Here is a 16552-nt window from a genome sequence, read left to right as displayed (position 1 = left end):
CAGGAAGCTAAACACCACCAAACCAAATAACCCAATTGAGAACTGGGGCTTGGAACTAAACAGAGAATTCTCAACAGAGGAACATCAAATGGCTGAGAAACACTTAAAGAAATGTTCAACCTCCTTAGTCATCAGAGAAATGCAAATCAAAACAACTCAGAGATTCCATCTTACACCCATCAGAATGGCTAAGATCAAAAACTCAAGCAACACCAGATGCTGGCGAGGATGTGGGGAGAGAGGAACACTCCTTCATTGCTGGTGGGAATGCAAACTAGTACAGCCACTTTGGAAATCTATCTGGTGCTATCTCAGAAATCTGGGAATAGGGCTTCCTCATAACCCAGCTATTACACTCCTTGGAATATACCCAGAAGATGCTCCAGCACATAACAAGAAAATTTGCTCAACCATGTTCATAGCAGCCTTATTCATAATAGCCAGATCATGGAAACAGCCTAAGTGTCTATCAGTAGAAGAATGGATAAAGAAACTGTGGTTCATATACATTATGGAATACTACTCAGCTATTAAAAACAAGGAATTCCCAAAATTTGTGGATAAATGGATTGAGCTAGAAATGATCATAATGAGTGAGTTAACCCAGAAGCAGAAAGACTTAAATGGTATATACTCACTTATATCTGCATACTAGCCCAAGGGGCATGTCCCACGAAAGCCTTCACTTACCAGGAAACTGGGACAGAGAGGAGGACATCCTATTGGGACTCTAAATGAGAGAAGCATGGGAGAATAGCAAAGTAGAAGGATCCAGAGGGTCCTAGAAACCTACAAGTAGAACATTATGATAGGCAGATTTGGGCCCAGGGGTCCCGCTCAAACTAAGGCACCGGTCAAGGACAATACAGGCGGTAAACTTTAAACCCCTACCCAGATCTAGTCAATGGGCAGAACATTCTCCACAGTTGAGTGGAGAGTGGGATATGACTCTCTCATGTACTCTGGTGCCTCACATTTGACCATGTCCCCTGGAGGGGGAGACCTGGTGGCACTCAGAGGAAGGACAGCATGTTACCAAGAAGAGACTTGATACCCTCTGAGCATATACAGGAGGAGTTAATCCCCCTCAGGAACAGTCATAGGGGAGGGGAATAAGGGGAAAATGGGAGGGAGGGAAGAATGGGAGGATACAAGGGATGGGATAACCATTGAGATGTAACAAGAATAAATTAATATAAATAAATAAATAAATAAAAATTAAAAAAAGAAGAAGAAGAGTGGTGGAGATTGGTGCCTGTATCATCCATCATCAGAGAAGTTTCCTCTTAAAGTAGATAGGGACTAACACAGAGACCCAGTACTGGACAATCTGCATTGAGTGGGAGATTTTGGAGCATTCATTCATTCATAAATTTCATGTCTTCTTGAAAATTCTCCCTTCGGGGCTCAGGGAACTTTTTGGAAGAAGCAGAAAGATGGTAAGAGCCAGAGGGAATGGAGGACACCAAGGAAACTGTGACTTTAGACACAAGACTGTTACATGAACTCAGACAGACTGTGGAAACATGCACAGGGAATGCATAGGTTTAAGCCAGACAGAATCCCTGAGAGAAGAACCCCATCTCTAACCAAGAAGCTATCTCCAATTGGTATCTGCCTGTAACGGAAGAATTAGTTTTCTCCAGTGGGATTTCACTGAGTGTCCTATCCACACCTAAGTGTAGGTACCATGCCAGCAGTAGATGGCAACAGAAAGCTAACTCAGTGGTATTTTTTGTAGACTTTTTGTCTCATATTGCTTTGTTTGGACATTTTTTTGTCTTACTGATATTTTACCTATTTATTATGGTTTCTAGTTTTGTGGGTTTTTACAGTATATGTGTGTGTGTGCATGTGTGCGTGTGTGCGTGTGTGTGCGTTCTTTTTTATTCTTGTTTATTTTTTAATTTTTTTATTAATGCTTTTTTGTGTTTTCTAAAGAGAGATAAAGAACAGGCATAGAGTTGAGTGAGCAGGGAAGTAGGGAAGACTGTGGCTAACATGCTGGGTTCACTTTGGGAAGCAATTGCATAGATAAACAGCAACAAGTTCAAAAGCATTCAGAGCAGAGCCGGAGGGAGGTCTCAAAATCATGTTGCATCTAGGGCAAAGGAAAGCACAACAGGGTGTTCAGTCTGGAAAACGAAGTCCAAAAGGGATCAAACTAGCTGTCTGCAACATTTGAAGGACTGTCTTGAGGATAGTGCATTCAACTAGCGTTCCATGACTCAGGGTCAAAAAGAGAAGTGACAGATTTCAATACAGAATACAGGGTCAGGAGATGGGTTATTTGGTGGCTGTGAAATGGTTGAGACATTTTTTGGATATACAGGACCAACATAAAAGATGTGTATTAAATGATCTCCCTGATTGGTTTCCAATATAAGACTCCATCATTCTTTGATACTGTGACATGAGCTCTTTGCAAAAGGCAGTAACAGTAGCTAGCAGGATTTTCAAAGATTGTTGCAGCTATCATATATTTTTTTAAAGAGCTCTCTGGAAGTGTGGACTGTTGCAAAGAGGAATCCCTTTCTTGATAGTTTTATTTATTCATTCATCATATTCCTCTTGCCTGCCATATTCTAGTGTACTAGTCTAAGTGTAAAGGCTTTAAATGTTTAAAATTTAAAATATAAAAAGTAATCTCTGATTCAGGAAGCTTATAATGTAGACACTGGAGGTAGGTAATAAATACATGTGCCACACTATGCTAATGCCTGCAAAAGAAAAAATGCAGCAGGAAAAGAAAATGCAGCATAGCAGATAAGAAGAATTTTTCACTTGGGCTTAGTCAGAAGTCTCTTAAAAAGAAGACAATTCAATGGAAATATGGATAGAGTTCAGGATGGGCTGCCAAGCAAAAGATCACTCCAGGCAGAGGGAACAGTTGATGCAAAATTTGATGATCAGCAAGGGTCATGTGGCTGGAGAGGAGCACTCAATGGAAGGAGGCATAAGTGATATGGTTCAAAGTATAGGTAATGTCAGAGGTGCATGTCAACCTTATTGACCACAGCTGTGGGCTTTATTCTTGCTGGCAAGAGAATGCCCAGCAAGAATCAGATCTAAGGAATAACGTAATTAAATGCATGAGTTTAAAATGACATTGAGATAGCAGGCCAGAAAGCCACCCACATGGAAAGAGGGAGGGCATTCCAAGAACACTGTCATAGATGAGATAAGACATGAGGGTGGCTGAAAATAGGATGGTAGCAACAGTGAGGGAAGAAGTGTTCAGAATCATAACATATTTTAAAAAATATTTTGAAGGCAAGTGTCTGAGAATCTGTGACTGGATCTGATACAGAGGGGAGAAGACTCAAAGATGATTCCAGATCTTCAAAGTGATCACTTTGAAGAAAGGAAGAGACATTTACTATGAAAAGAAGGTTGGGCCAGAGAGGTTTGAAGGAAACCAGTTCTCTTTTGGTCATGCTAAGTTTGAGGTATCTGGTCAACAGGTCATTGGACAGAAGGGTCTCGAGCCTAGTGGAAGGATTTGTTTAAAGATGTTTCAGTGGGCATTAGCATATAAAGAAAAAGTTCACCAGGCAAGACAGGGGATCTCTGGTGAGGTGCAGGAGAATCAAAGGAGGGCCAGTTCTTCTCATGGTGTAAAGAAAGGCTTCCATAAGGAGTGGAGTGACCAACTGGGTCAGATGATGAAACAGTACTCTGAGAGCTGAATGCAGCCCCCTGGGCATAGAGGATGGAAGGTGGACTGAGGCCAAGCATTTGGAGACAGTGACAAGCTAAACAATAGAGGAGCCAGTGGTGATCACCACAGAACAGTGTGGATCTGCCTCTGCTTAAAATAAGAGAGAAGGATGAGAGGAGGTTATGAGAGCAAATCTACACAGCTTGTGACTCACAGCTCTGTGAATATTTGAACAGAAAAGGGGTGGTTGCTGGGGAGCATCTGGAGTCAAGGACAAACTTGAGGTTTCCATTTTTCAAAGACAGTTATAGAGAAGAAACATTAGTTCCTGAGGTGCAGAAATGCCTTATTGATTGATCCATGCTGGCTATTTAATTAGCTAAGAGTCTGTACTAATAAGACACTTCCTTGGATTTGACACCCTCAACAACTCATGATTACAAAGACCCAAGAGGCCATGTTAAAAGTGTCCCATGCTGAGGCATGTACAACACCAATTATCCACAAACCAAGAAGACATAGACCACTGATTTCTTCTAACACAGTGACTATATAGGATAAGGAAAATAAAAGATTGAAATTATCTTCTCAAGTCATCTTAAAACAATCACTTCTCTAGCCATACTTTCTCTCAAAGTAGATGATGTTTGAGTAATTGAGTTTTAAAATGTTTTTCAGGCTGTGGTTTCTGGGTCTTGTCTATGGTGGTTGTGGAATCTAAAAGTCATTACACTTGTTGAGATGGCCTGGACCTCTCAGGTTTAATCTCAACCACAGGGACCCTAATCCAGAAAAGAAGAGATGGTACATGAGTTGACAACACTGAGAGAATTTTGGAGGAGGAGGTAACTGGTTCTTCAGGGACATGCATTCAAACTGGCTCTTGAAGCATATGCACCCAGTATGTGCTTACTTGAAGGAAAGAAAATAGAATTTAGTTGGGTTGGAGCAAAAGTATTTAGTTTTCACAATTGAGAGTGTCAAAGTAAGTAAAGCAAGGTGTCTGTGGAGCCGAAGGCCTCGGAGGTACAGCTCTTTGGCTTCACAGCACAAACTTGCCTGCTGAGGATCTGCATAGCATTTCTAGGCCATCTGCTTGATGTGATGCAGGCTGTTGAACAGGTTATTCTAAAGAAGCTGGAGGGCATCCCAGACAGTGAGGTTAGCCCTGTTCTGAGAAGTCTCTTTGCTTCATCAAAGAACTTCTCAATATTTTTGCGGTCACTTTTGTATATTCCCCCAAACATCCTGCTTCCTGGAGATAAGTGTCAGGAGATGCACCCTTTTAGAGAAGAATTCCAGCTTCCTATAAAGGAAATTGAAGTTTTCTAGAAGGCTAAGGTTGGATTGCACACCAAGCAGGCCCTTCTTATAGAATTAGGGGAGCAAAACACTGTTGAAGACATACTCAAAGAGACTTTGAATTTCTTTGATGAGCTCAAAAATATTGGCAGAGGGAATGGAGCTAGTAACATAAGGGAGAGACTTTGGTGTCTCTGGTGCAGAATGGCAGAAAACTCCAGAACAGAGGCAACACAGAAAAGGGCTGTAAAAGACTGGAAACACCTTCATTTCTCAAGAGCAAAAAGAGAGACCCTGGAAATAGGTAGCTCCTTTCTTCGCTCTTTTGGTTTAGGTCCTCTTCCTCATCCCTTCCCAGACTTTACAAAGCAGATAGTCTGATCTTGTAAAACTTCAGGCTCCAGTTCAGAGTTCTGAAGCAAAGTTTGTGTTCATCTGATTTTCCCCCTTTCCAGAACTTGGGTTGACCTGCCACAGACCTGGTAATGTCTCTAGGTCTTCTTTTAGGATTGGACCCCTTCTGCTGTTAGGGATGTTTTAGTGTGACTTTGGGAGAGAGTGGAATCCTCACATAACTGAATGTCACTACTCATTTCCACTGTGGAAATCAGGCATGCATGTTCATTCATTGAATGATGTACATCGTGCAACCATGAGCTGGGCACATGTGGTACATCGGTGACTGGGGCATAGTAAAGCATGAAATCTGGACTGGAGATGTAGCTCAGTGGTAAAATATACTCAGCCTGTGTGCATCTTAAAGTTTAGCACACCACATTGTGTGGTGGGAACAGAAGGGGGAAGAAACAGAAAAAACAATGGAACAAGGATACAGAAGAGAGGGGTCAGAAATATGAGGTGAACTATATAGCAAGATTAAACGGGGCATGCCAGATTTTAAATGTAAGGTTTAAGTCAAGCTTAAAAGAGAAGACATTACCTGTGCAGCTATGGGATCTTCCAGGGCAGAGGAGACAGTCAGCAGAAAACCCATAAGGCAGAGCATATTAAGGAAGTCACAAAGCTGGAGCAGATGGGCAGGATGGGTAGCAGGGGTTACACCTGTCACATTCCATTCCGTGTTTATAGGACAGTCAAGGGCTGATGAGATGAGTCAGCAAGTAAAAGTGCTTGTAGTACAAGCCTGGCAACCTGAATCGGGTCCCCAGAAGCCATGTAAGAGTGGAAAGAAGGACTTGACTCCACAGAATTGTCCTCTGGCTTCTACAGGTGCACTGTGACATGTGCACACTCTGCCCCCAACACACGCTAATAGTAAAAGTAAAAATTTTGGTGACAAGCAAAAGTCCTGCGTGGGTGAGTGTGTGTCATTAAAAGCTGGTTTAAACTTGGGCAAAGTGTCTCAAACAAAACCAGAAACAAATAAAAGAACAAAAACCAAAAAAAAAAAAAAAAAAACCCAATCTTGGATTCTGATGCTTGTTATATTGGTAAGGCAGACTTATTCGGGACTCTTAGGATAAATATATGGACCACTTCAGCAGAGTTTTGCATTGACAGAAAGATTAGACTCAACACTGAATATAACAAAGAAAAGTGATATTATGGCTAAATGACAGAGTGAGACTTAGAGGGACAGAGGTGGCATCATTAGATGGACATTTAATAAATGGGCCAGTGTTATGGTGTGAATATGTCCCATAAAATGCATGTGCTGAAACACTGACTTCCCAATAGTACAGTGTTGAGGTTGAACATTTGTACTTTGATTGATATCATTATTGTGGGGATGAGAATTTTTTAGGGAATATATTTCCAATAAAAGCATGAGTTAAGGCCCTTCCTCTTTATGGTGTGACCTCTCACCCTGTAACTCCTCCATCATGGGAAGACACAGCACCAATCTCTGTTCTTGTAATAAATGAATGATAAATAAATAAACAAATAGGTTTTCAGAGATGGGGTATTCTGAACTTAGTCAAGTGTGCCCTCAAAACATGAGGGCTGAATTCAGTTCCAAGAACCACCTAAGACTTTGGGTATGGCAGCAGGCACTTGTAACCCCAGCTCTGAGGACACATACATAAGAAGATCCCTGGGGTTTGCTAGCTATCCAGCCTTCCCTAATTGCCGGGTCTAAGATCCCAGTGAAAGATCCTGTCTCAAATAAGATGGATGACTCCTGAAGAATGACAGCCAAGGTTGACATCTTGCCTAAACACCCATACACACACACACAAAGAGAGAGAGACAGAGACAGAGACAGAGAGACAGAGAGAGACAGAAAGACAGAGACAGAGACAAAGAGACAGAGAGAGAGAGAGAGAGAGAGGGAGAGAGAGAAGAGAGAGGCACACACATACGTACATACATACATACACCTTCATGTACATATATAAAATCATCACGTTGTTCAAATTTGTATCCATCAAATTTGTATCATTTTAACCATACAACATGCAGGGAAGTAGGACAATTTTGTGTCTTAGTACCATTACATGACAAACAACTAAGACTGTGGAGATGGCCTGTGCTGTTAAGTCCACAGAATCTCTGGGTCATAAAATGCAGAATGCAGTGTGAAATGGCTATTCTCCTCCTTTGGACATTGAACCTTAACTGGGAAGAATCAAATGGCTCTGGTAACTTGAAAATCATGTGCTGGGGCATCTGAGGTCTCTAGGCTTGGATAGCTTGAAGGCTCCTGGCCAGAGGCCTTCATGAAGATATTCTCAAGATCATGGCTCTGAGTATGTGCACCTTGGGCATCCAAGAGCCAATGGTCTAGGAAAGGCAGTTGGGAGTACATGAATTAGCTTTGTAAGTGATCTAACTTCACAAGTCTGACTGTCACCTCTGTCTTGTTATGTTGACCAAAACGACCACAATTCTGCCCAAATTCAAGGAGACACAAATGCAGCCTCTTTCAGGAAACATTGTCTAGGAACTTGCAGGTAAGCTGCAACACTGCTACTATTCGCTTTGCATGAGGAGAAGAAGCAACCTGGGTGGTGAAATAACTTACCCAGAGCCATAAAGGCAGGCATAGATGCTAAGACCAGTTTCTTACCCATACCATCTATTGCTTCCCAACTCTCATCTATATAAAAAGTGGTACCTACCTTGGCCACATCATTTGTTATTTCTGTAGCAAAGGCCTCCACCAATTACTTCTTAGTGGTCTACCCCCCTTCCTTTTGTAATGGAGGCTCACTGAAGCATTGTCATGTTCACTCCAGCAGGTCTCTCTTTTGCAAAAGAACCTGGCAAACAATAAACATTCACAAAATTAATCAAATGAAAGGATATTGTTTTCTAACTACTAAATACTTACATAATACTAAATATTCCCATAAAAAAAAACTCATACTTTCTAAATTAAGCTCTTCTCAATTACACAATAGGGTAAATCATGAAGTCCTGGGCAATTCACCTCTATTTCTAGATTCTAGAATTTGTCTAAAGGAAGCATGAGGTAGTGTTTGCTCTCAAGTCACTGCTGGTGAAGATGAATATTTGGGCAATATAGTGTTTACTAGTAATATAAGTATCAGCCAAAGAAATGCCTACCTATTCTAAACTCCATGCAGCCTTTCCAGGACCTGCTGCCCTCTTTCTATCTGCTCAGGTCATATGTCTGCTAAGAATCCAGCCTCTCATCCCTCCTCAGTACTCATCCTCAAACCTTCTTCCCATCTACTCCCATCCTAGGACCACACTCCCTGCAGCTCTTCCAATGTTATTATGCTTTCTTGCACCTCTGTCATCCTTCCTGGCTCTGTGTAGTTCTCCTGGTTCACAGTAATCAATATGAGGTCCTAATCACTGGGACCTGACAACATTGTTTTTGTGTGGTGTGTGTTTTGCAGAAATGCTTAAATTAAAAATGTTGAGATAAGCCTTACATTGTCTAGGTAGGCTCTGAATGCCTATATGTACATATATAAAATCATCATGTTGTTCAAACTTGTATCCATTAGCTCATTTTAACCATACAACATGCAGGGAAGTAGGACAATTTTGTGTCTTAGTACCATTACACAACAAACAAGAAAGAAAGGACCAATGAGGACAAGGCACACAAGGGGGAAGGGCAATGCGAATATAGAAACAGAGCTGAGATTGATGCATCTAAGAAGAGTCAAGGAGGACCCACCCCCAGAGCCTCCAGAGGTAGCATGGTCATGAAATCACCTTGACTTCAATTCTGTGGTACTGATTTTCAACTCTGACCTCCAAAACAATGAAATCATATTTTTTGTTGTTTTGTGACTTCAAACTTGTGCTAGTTTGTTACACTGGCCACGTGTTTTCAATGGAGAGCCTACTGTAATGAATTACCCACCCTTTCAGCCTGAAGCAGCCTAGTAAGAACTGCAGCCTGAGAGCTTCCTTCCAATAGCGCTCCAACCCAGGGAACCAAACTCACCTGCTATGGGAACAAGCAAACAGCACTCATCTGTGAAGTGGTAAGATGCAGCAGCAACTAAAAAATGTGTATTCGGGAAAGCAACAAAAAGGGAACAGAAACCACAATAGAGTAAAGTTAGGGAGCATGAAAACTAACTTACTGGAGAACATACCAAAAAGGCAAAGAAGCATATGGTGGGTATTCAATATAATAACTCACAGAATAAAGGTGAAATAAGGCATCAGTAAAGCTGTAAAGCACCAAGCAGTGGGTCCCTAGAATTCTGACCAATCACATACTGCTAATAGACTGAATGAACACACTGCAGCTCTTCCAGAAATCAAAATTAGACCATATGACCATATGACCCAGTCTCATCCCTACTCTTACAAATGTTGCCCAAATATTACTCCCATGAGCCCATCAGTTAAATAAGGATTGCTTTGTATTTCCCCGTACATAAGAGAATGGAAATTCCCATACCAATGATCATCATTGGAGGAACAAATACTATTAGGTAGTCTATCTACCTCAGAGTATTCAGAAAAAATGAAGCTATAATCCGTGTGTGTGTTTATAGTACAGTGCATCTTAAAACCCTGGGTTGTCTCCAAAATAAAGAGCGACAATGAGATCACTGTGACAGTATCATTTAGTAATTTAACTTGGCCTATTACAAGCATTGTATTTTGTATACATCAAATTACAACACTTACAAAGAGAAAGGTGTGTCTCAGTACACTAAGACATTGTCTGTAAAGTGGGGGGTAATAGAAAAAATAAACACAGACGCAAAAAAAAAAAAATTATAGGGCCTTTTTGAAAACCAGCAGTACTGGGATGACAGTGTACAATCAACTAAAGAGTTTAATAATTCAACTACCTGCATCTGAACAGCAGGTTTATGAAAACACCCTCAGATATTCTCTATAGAGACTATGGAAGGAAGAAGACTTTAATTTGATTGACAGTTCTTCTATCAGTGCAGCCTACGAAATGCCATAGGACTTCAGGAATGGGCCATGAAGGAAATGTCTCTCTCTGAACATTCCTATTCACAACTAACTGCTGTGGTAATACTGAGAGCTGCATGGAAGAGCTCTGCTCACTATCCCAGCTAAGCCCAGCTCTGGAGTCCTGTGGCACACACACTTCCCAGCAAGGCTATGCCTGCTTCTCAGCCCAGCCCCGGATATGCTGGAGCAGACACCAGCTGCCTGCTGTGTCATCTTTGACTTTCTCAGCCACAAAGTCTACGAAAGTGATGAAATAACGTTTGTGTCATCATGGGCTGAATTTTATTGCAGTTGTAATGGCCATGTGTGATTTGTCCTGAGAAACTATGTCTACTCAGTTCCTGACATCAGCCCATGCAAATTGGTGCCTGGGTTAAAGATTCTGACATTTTTAAAGATGTGGGAACTTCTAGATGGTTTTCCCTCCTGGCTTTTAAATATTAGCAACTGTCTTTATTAATGTCTGAAATACACTAGGGAAAAGGCAAATCCCATTAGCATTTCTCAGTTGGTCCGTAAGTCACTGATTCATGAACCATAATTAAACATTGCCCGTCTTTCCCCAGTCGCTTGTGAGCTTACCATGCTCATTTCTCTTCCTCTCATGCCTTCACAGCCTGAACCCCTTTCAGGTCAAGAGATTTCCTGGCTTTTGGCTTCACCTCACTTCCTTTCGTTGCCAAATATCCACCACTATACTGCTGCACAGGCTAATATAAGACTCATTTCAATGCGCATGTCAAGAAGCAATCTGCAAAGGATGCGTGCCTAAACAGATGCAACGGCAAGATGGAAGCCGCAGAAAGATATGACTGCGTCCTGATCCCCAGAACCTATATTTTGGGGAAGGGACCTTTGCAGAGATTTAAATGGGCTTTGAGCCCCAAAGCAGCTGTCCATAACAGAGAGCCATAGAGAGAGACACATGAGAGAACACCATGAGGAGATGAAGGTAGACACTGAAATGCAGCCACAAGCCAAGGAAACCAGGAACATGAAGACTCAAGAAGCAAGCAATGGCTTCTCCTTCTTCTGCTTCTGGAAGAGCATAGCCCCACAGTCCACTTCACTGTGGACTTCTGTCCTTCTGAAACATAGCAGAATGGACCTCCTTTGTTTTAAGCAGCAAATTTGTGACTATTTATTGTAGCAGCCAGAAGAAATGAACATAATGCAAAGGCAGAGTCACCACCACCTCCCCAACCACTCCTTTGAGCCATGTGTCTTGTGGAGCTTTATAACCTTTGACCACAGGCTAGCTAGACACTCTAGCTTAGAGGCTCCTTCCTGAAATCACCTGTCTGATGACTGATCAGCAACACCGTGAAGGTCTGTATCCTAGAAAGGCTCTCCAATTCCTCATGGTTCATTTCAGAATCGTATCTCTCTGGATTGCTTTGATCACCATAGTAGACACCTGTAATTCCAGCACTGTGGGAGCTAAGGCAGGAGAATCCTGAGTTCCATTACAGTCTAGGCTACAATGCTGAGACTCTTCTCAAAGACAATACACCCCCCCCAAAAAAATTGATATTGAATGTCATGTTTTAGGCATAGTAATGCCATGCTAGGGGTAGGAAGGGTAGAAACTGATAAGAATGAATATTTTCAACCAAGCCACAAGTGTCTGCTATATACATAACATTGAAAACCATTAATATTGTGGCTGGGCAGATGACTCAGTAGGTGAAGTGTTTGTTGTGCAAATATTAGGGCTGGAGTTTGAATTCCCAGAACCCACTAAATGTGGGGTGGGCATGGGAGCCTCCTATACTTTCTTCACTTGGAGAACAGAGTTAGAAGAGCTCTGGAGCAAGCTGGCTAGCTAGACAATCCCTATCAGTGAGCAGTGAGTACGTTAAAGGCCCTGACCACACTGAAAAAAAGCTGAGAATGATCCCAATTGTCAGTCTGAGACCTGTACACATGCGGGGTGGGGCGGGGAGGGGAATACTCATGCATGCATCAAAAATAAACCTGTTAATATAGGAAGGGCTAAGCACTGAGAAAATCAAGGTCATCATCAACATCATTCTCATCATAGTCACAACATGCACACTATGCTGAGCAACTGGTCTAGGTAACTTGCATGTATGTTCTCATGTTAACTTTCTCCTACCACACCCTTTTGATGAGCTGTTCTTATTGTCCTCGTTTTCAGAAGGAAGCTGACAAAGTTTCAATTCAGCACAGTTTGCCCTTCAGCATGTGGTTTCCTTGACTCCCTACATCCTTACATTTTCCTATTTCATGTTTATATCATGGAGGTCCTCCCACTCATTCTACAAAACCCAAGTAGTCATTGCATTCTCTGGCAAAGTCCTTTATGCCGTCCTCTGTATCACCCGTTCTCAAATGCAAATCCTCTTCAGGATGCAAAGTCAAGCTACATGTGTTTACATCCCAGGGCCATGACTTACAAGTGCTATGACCTAAACTCTGTGGGTTCCTACAATATATGGACTGTTATCAATATTAAGTGAAATGATTCTTACTATATATTAAACGCATGAAAATATTTACCACTGTTATTATCTCAGCATGATCTAAAATTGCAAGTCAGGTAACTTGCTCATTTTACTCTATAGATAGTAACAATATGTGTGAATGATAAGAGAAACCATAGAAAACTAGCCTGAGTCACTTTGACCAAAGTAGCATATTGTAATTGCAACACTGGAGGAAGCTTGGAGATCCTGTGTGTGATTAAAGGACCCAAGACAAAATGAAACACTTTGCAAACTCCAACTTTTAACTTCCTTGGGAATGAGGTTGACAGCAAGAAACCAGAGACCTAATTTTTAGATGAAAACCAAGTCTTAAGGGTCGTAGAACCAGCCAGAGGTCACACAGCAGCAAGGAGCTCAGCCCTAATGGCCATTTGATCCCCCTGTTCACATTGCCAGCTGATAACCTCAAGACCAGGAAGTTGTTTGGATCACAAAATGTGTTCTTGTGGGAAGTGAACCTGAAGTTATGGGAATTTTGTTCATGAGGCAATGCACAGGGTTGCGTGGTGTTACCACCGAACACTGTCTGGGGCATGCATTTGTTCATTTTAATTCCAATAAAAGGCCTCGTAATGAAGATAAGCAGTTAAATATCTGAAGAAACAGCATAGGTTCCTAGTGAACAAGGAGGCTGACATGAACAGACAACGCTGAAGTCCTCTTGTGCTGTGTCATTATTAGTAGGGCTGGTTTTACAACGTCTAGGAGCTTCATCTTCATCTGTGAGTCATGAGTTAAACTCATTCATGCCATGAGTTATCATCTGGATCTGAGATGCTGCTGCTGAGTACTTGACAGAGCACAGAGCACTATACATATCTACTTCGCTATAACTGAACTGTTTGGGGAAACTACAAGTGCAAAGCTCTTTTTAAAAAAAAGAAAAGAAAAATTCTTTCAGAGACTGGATTGAAAGGCTTAATGGTAGAGTTGTTGACTCGCACTCCTGACATCCTAGCATCTACTCCAGAAAGAAAGAGGAGATGAGGCTTCAGTGTAGGAGAAATGATACCCAAAGGAAACACCTACCTTGTGTTCTCAAATCCCAGCTATAGCACAGAGGAAAAATTTATATTCAGAAGATATTTATTGGTGGTGATGTGATGGTAGTTTCTGTGTGCATCTGTGCATGCATGTGTGTGTGTGTGTGTGTGTGTGTGTGTGTGTGTGTGTGTGAATTAGCTTAACCTTCACAACACTGACAAACAATTACTATAATTTTCCAATTATAGACACAAAGGATGAAAGCTTTAGGTAGAGAGATTACGTCTCCAAAGTTGTATGGCAAATAGGCAGAGGACTCTAGACTATGTCTGGCTTCTTGTCAAGTGAAGGTTTAGGGACTAAAGAGACAGCTCAATGGTAGATTGAATGCCTAACACATGTGAGGCTCTAGATCTCATCTCTACCACCACAGGGGAGAAAACGATGGTGAGGTGTTTTAAACTAAAGCTCAAAAGATGAACTGAGAAAAGAGCACAATGAGGAGAATTTGAGAAAAATGAAACCGCTCATCTGAAGAGCATGAAATAAGACGGGGACAGGAGTTTTGAAAAAGAAGACCAGTGTGAGTTGAGCATAAAGACGATGGTCTAAGATAACCTAGGACATGAGTTGGTGGATTGTGAAGCACAGTACAAACTTCAGATTCTATTAGAGGCACAATGAGAAAGCTTTTTTTTTTAAATTTACATATGCATTTATATTATTACATATCTATAAAATAGACTACATACATCAAGAAAAGTCATAAAACAATCAGGAATTATATCAATGTTACATTCATAGTGTTTTAGCTATTTGTATTTAGAAGCCTTGAAGAAAACATGTGAAAGCTTAAAAAACTTTGAGCAGAGAAGGGTTATGCTTCAGACTAAATTGTGCCATTGCAGAGAGTGCTCTGGGAGAAGGAAACAGGTACAGAACTCAGAAGGGTATCATAGCAGAAGCCCAGCCAATAAATGGTAGGTTGTGGCTGCATGCTGAAGAAATTGAGATGGAGCTGAGGGGGGCATGCTGCAGAAAGCTTTCATCAGTAGATCCAGCAGACCAAGTCACCAACCAGTGCACTGATGTGGTGGGATAAAGATAAGTAAAAAAAAAAAATCAATCTGCCTTCTTACTTAGCCTCATTCCTCAGACTCAAAAGAGATCAAAAAACAGATGCAGGAAAGACAAAGGTGCATGTGGAGCATGCCTTGTATGACTATCAGAGAAGTCCTGGTGAAATATGGAGGATGGAGGAAGTATTGTGTTGCAAAGTTCTTATGGATAGGAATGGATAGAATCACCACAGCATTACCTGGAAAGCAGGGAAAGAATGCCATGCATGGCATGATGAAGTGAGCAATGCCTGGTAGAATGTTAGCCTTTGCAGTCTACATTAAGGAGGAGAAGAAGCCAATAACCATGGAGGGAAAAGGAGTTTTCCAAGCCTCAGAAACTACTTGAATACACTACTATTCACTCAAATGACATAGATGTCTAGCATTTAAGGGTCATGTCAATTTACTTAGCTGTTTTATTTTCATATGAGAATCTATGGCCCAGACACAGGAAGCAGCTTGTCTAAAGTCACATAACTTGATAACCTTGGAATAACTTTCTAGCAATTAGAATGTTCATCCATCAATGAAGTAGGCTGTCCCCAGGTTAAGGATTCCTTGCATGGAAAGGCATAGAGGAAAGACATGTCACAATGGATATGAGAAGAGAGTGTAGTTAAGGACTAGAGATATAGCTCATTAGAAGAATCCTTGCCTAGTATGAGTTTGATCCCCAGCACCACTAGGAGTAAAAATGGTCCAAAGTGTTTTGGGTGATGGGTGAGCACAAGTGTAGCGGAAAATCCAGTCCCTCTGTATTCCTTACCCTGAGGTAGGGATGCAGAACACATGAGTTAGGGAGGATAGCTAGAATAATTCATATGTCAGGACTTCTGAGATCCTAGCTATAAAGTTGTAATATTGTCTGTATCAATTAAGGTTTAGGTACTTTGCATCTCAGGATCCCTAAGATTCATTCATGACTGGGGAATTTAAAACCTACAGATAATAAAACAAAACAAGGATGTACTCTTAAATATGCCAAGAAAGAGAGAAAATGGATTAGCAGGCTTCCAACTGGCGCTCTCTCTCTCTCTCTCTCTCTCTCTCTCTCTCTCTCTCTCTCTCTCTCTCTCTCTCTCTCTCTCTCTCACTGAAGGTATATCATAACTCAAAGATGGAAGATTTTATATTTCTAATATTCTATAGAGCCAAGATTTGATTCTATAGCACTAATGCATGGAATACAGACTTATCATCACCACCAGAATCTGTAGGCCATGGATTCTAGGTATGAATTTGCAGGACAGAGTTCAAAACCTTTTGTAAACATTGCATTCATAACTTCTCCCAGGGGACCAAAGGGTGAAGCAATTTGCCCTCAGCTCTTGAAAGGAAGCAGATCAAGAAAAGGCCATGAAAGAACACTCATAGGGAACAAGAAAAGCTTTCCCAGCACTAAATAATGGTCTATGGTCCATGACTTTCTCTGACATCCATGGTAGAACTTCCTTTCCCTTCATTCTGCTTCCTTCTCAAAAGCCACCCAGCCCAGGCTACTTGTCTTTCTTTCTAGTCCAAAATGTGACAGTGTGAGTGCTATGGTTTCTGATATAATGTATTTCCATCATTTGTCTGAAGGAACA

General features: G+C 41.4%; 1 pseudogene; it reads left to right on the top strand.

Annotated features, from left to right (window-relative positions):
- The window catches only part of LOC127201800 (protein MIS12 homolog), a 49786-nt pseudogene extending 44515 nt beyond the window's left edge, over nt 1-5271 (top strand).
- The last annotated feature ends 11281 nt before the right edge of the window (nt 5272-16552 follow it).

This window comes from Acomys russatus, chromosome 17 (assembly GCF_903995435.1).
Source record: "Acomys russatus chromosome 17, mAcoRus1.1, whole genome shotgun sequence".
Taxonomy (NCBI): Eukaryota; Metazoa; Chordata; class Mammalia; order Rodentia; family Muridae; genus Acomys; species Acomys russatus.
Note: the sequence above shows the minus strand (reverse complement) of the source record. Positions and strands in the feature narration are given on the sequence as shown.